This window comes from Pteropus medius, unplaced genomic scaffold (genome assembly GCF_902729225.1).
Source record: "Pteropus medius unplaced genomic scaffold, Ma_sr-lr_union100, whole genome shotgun sequence".
NCBI classification, from domain to species: Eukaryota; Metazoa; Chordata; class Mammalia; order Chiroptera; family Pteropodidae; genus Pteropus; species Pteropus medius.
Genome location: NW_024348304.1, coordinates 4310741 through 4313961, shown reverse-complemented (window position 1 = coordinate 4313961; position 3221 = coordinate 4310741). Strand labels below are relative to the sequence as shown.

Here is a 3221-nt window from a genome sequence, read left to right as displayed (position 1 = left end):
TGTCTATTTTGCCATATTCTTGAAATTTATAGGGTAGTCTATTGCAAGGGCCTTCTGTACATCAAGTGCCTCAGAAGTAACTTCAATCTTAATGTCTGCTTCTGCTCAATTTAATACCTCAATTTCTAACTAAGTCAGAATGACTGAGAGTTAAGTAAAATTGAAGGCTATTTGCTTTAATTGAGAGCAATTTTTTTTTATTTTGACAGAAGTTAAAATGCCTATATAATGTAGATATGATCATTATATACATTTATGAGATATACTATACTTCATCAAAAATATATACATAAAACCAGAGTAACAGGGACTTGCCTATGCTTGGAAAAAAATGTGTGCATGTGTGTTTGTGTGTGTGTGAGAAACTATATATGTGACAGTGCATGCATATGTTATTATATGTTGTCTATAAACATGTTATATATAACAAAATATTCAAAATATATTTTATACATAACTGTTATATAAAAACATCTTGATTTATTTGTAGATCCTATATCTCATTTTTAAAACAAAAAAAAGAGTAATTCTTCAATCAAACAACCTGCCTTAACCCAAAAGCCTATGTCCTTTTTTTTTTTTTACTTTTTGTTTTAACACCTACAGCACCTGGTTTTCCTAGGTGGTCTCTCATCCAAGTACTAACCAGGCCCGACCCTGCTTAGCTTCCGAGATCATATGAGATTGGGCAGTTCAGGGTGGCATGGCCATAGGCTGCCTATGTCCTTCTTAAAGGCAAACCATTGGAAGGATTTTCATGAAGACACAGGCCTACCTGCTGTCACCAGCACAATTTAGCAACGGACGGCAGGTTATGTAACACACAGTTATGCTCTTTATTCTCCAGCACATCATATAACCTGTTTTGATATAAGCAAAAAAGAGCTGTTAATTTTTAAGTGAACTTTTTATTAAGGTAAAACAAAAATGCAAAAAGCGCATAAACCAATGTCCAGAATGATGTACTTTCTTAGAGTGTGCCTGTGATGTCAGCACTCGGCTCAAGAAACAGCGTTACCAAGTTCTCAGAAGTCTGCTGGTGTTCCCTTCCAGGGACCACTCACCCCAAAGTGTACTCACTCTCCTGATTTCCAACAGTACGTAGTAGCTTTGCCAAAAGCAACTATTGATTTAACTACCTTTACTTATTATAAGGAGAGTTATGCTTTTGTAATAAAGCAAATTCCTCATCAATTAAAGCCAAAAAGAAAGATTCTGCAAGTAGCTAACAAGTAAGCAAGAACTAGGTTATTAAAGTTGAAAGCAATACTAAATATGCTAAATATTATTCATGTGGAACCTCAGACCTGGGAATCTGACCTCTTTGCCCTGTTTAAAGCTTTGTCCTCGACCTACTTTGACAGTGGTCATTGGGAGTTTGAAATAAGGAACTCAAATGCGTGGCTCCAGATAGAGAAGATAGTCTTAAGGGGAACTGTGGAATCTGAATTGTAGCAGCAATTGTTAAAATCCTTTTTGTCTGGCTTTGGCCTTTGTAAATAAAATATTCACCTTCACTTTCTCCCAAGGAACATGAATAGCCCTGTATAGGCATTGGTAAATGAGCCATGGAGAATGAGGATGGGATCAAATTGAGTGAAATAATTTCAGCAGCTGGGAACTCTTAATAGGCATGTAAACAAGAAGGGGTTTGTTGTGTGTGAACGTTCTCACAGAGGTGTGTGAACCCTTATCTCTTCATGCTGGCTGCATTCGGAGCGGTTCGTGTTTAATTTGAAACAGTCTCCCGATGGTTCAGTTCAATCTGAAACTGTGCTCAGCCCATTATTTTATTATTTTTAGTTTAGAACAAAAGAAAACATTTTGAAATATCAGCCTTTTCAAGTCGATGGTTTACATAGGACACATCATATCACGTTCGAAGGTATCTCCACAGTATTGGGATACGTAGTTTAAGGGTTAGAGAGATTGCTTGTGATGCATTTTATTTGTGTCAGAGGTAAAAAAAAAAAAATAGTGGAATCAGCCTCAAGTTTTTCTGTAACATATGTAAGCTTTTTTCATTACCAGGTCTAGATTTCTCCTTTGTTTCCCTGGTCCTTGATCTCTTAAGGGGCCACTGTCAATGTATCTTTGTTTTTGTTTGTGAGGAAAATAAATGAAATAGACCTTTGATCCTTGCTTCCCAGGTCTCACTTTCTAGGGTTATTTTCCATTCCCCACCATCATTTTTCTAGACTTTTCAGTGCTTGTACCACAGGAATGTCTCCATTTGGAGACCTCCGATGCTTAGGGCACTATTGTTTTATATGTGGTTAACAGAAAAGTGTTTTAATTATACAAGCTGTTGAGAGAATAACAGTTGTAGAATAAATAAAAGACATAAATAAAAATCTCTATATCAGTGATTAAAATATTTATAATTGTATTGTATCATTCAACAGATATATTGGACAAAACTCACGATTAACTGAACGCATAAGAAATTATAAGAGAGAGTACTACGTTTAGTGCCCTGTCAATTAAAAGTTATTCATTCCTTCAGAACAAACTAATATACTGTTTTTAGTGATTTTAAACATGTTAGAATTTAGCCCCAATTGCAGAGATTTGACAAAATTAAGTTTAATGCTCACTTCATTTTTATTATCTCCACTCTGATTTCTCTAAAGGCTAAGAAAAGAGCAGGAAAAAAACTAATCAAATAATTTCAATTAGTCAAATCAAATGTATAAAACTAATTAATACAAAATCATATAGGTAAGCCAACATAAACTGTGTGAAACCAAAATGAAGTAATCCTCTTTCTGGATTACTGATTTTGATTTTAATCAAAGTTCATAACGAACGAGAGTCTTCAAGGAAAAGTGGCCTGGGCACCAACAACATACTTTTTATGAAGAGGATTCTAACAGGAAGAGAGCGTGGCTTTGGTTCTGTTTGGGGTGTAATCGTGTTCTTCAGAAGTCTACAGTCCCAGTGAATTATAGCCACAACACCTCAGGAAGAAATAAAAAAAAGGCAACTTGTAATCTACAGCATGTATGTGGAGAAAGAAATGGCTCAGGGGAACTGAGTAATTTACTTCTGGCCAGAAATAAGGAGCGGCACTAAGCTTTCTAAGCTTCTCATGTCCTATTTTTCTCATCAAAAACCATTTCCCAAAAACTAATTATGATAGAAACATGAATCACAAAGTTTGCCCTGCTTTAGACAATGGGTTATGTGGTGAAGATGTAGCAATAGGATAGCCTGTCAAG

At 35.5% G+C, this 3221-nt stretch overlaps 1 pseudogene; it reads right to left on the bottom strand.

The window, feature by feature from the left end:
• Window positions 1–597: 597 nt before the first annotated feature.
• Window positions 598–715, bottom strand: LOC120616305 (uncharacterized; annotated as a pseudogene).
• Between the last annotated feature and the right edge of the window lie 2506 nt (window positions 716–3221).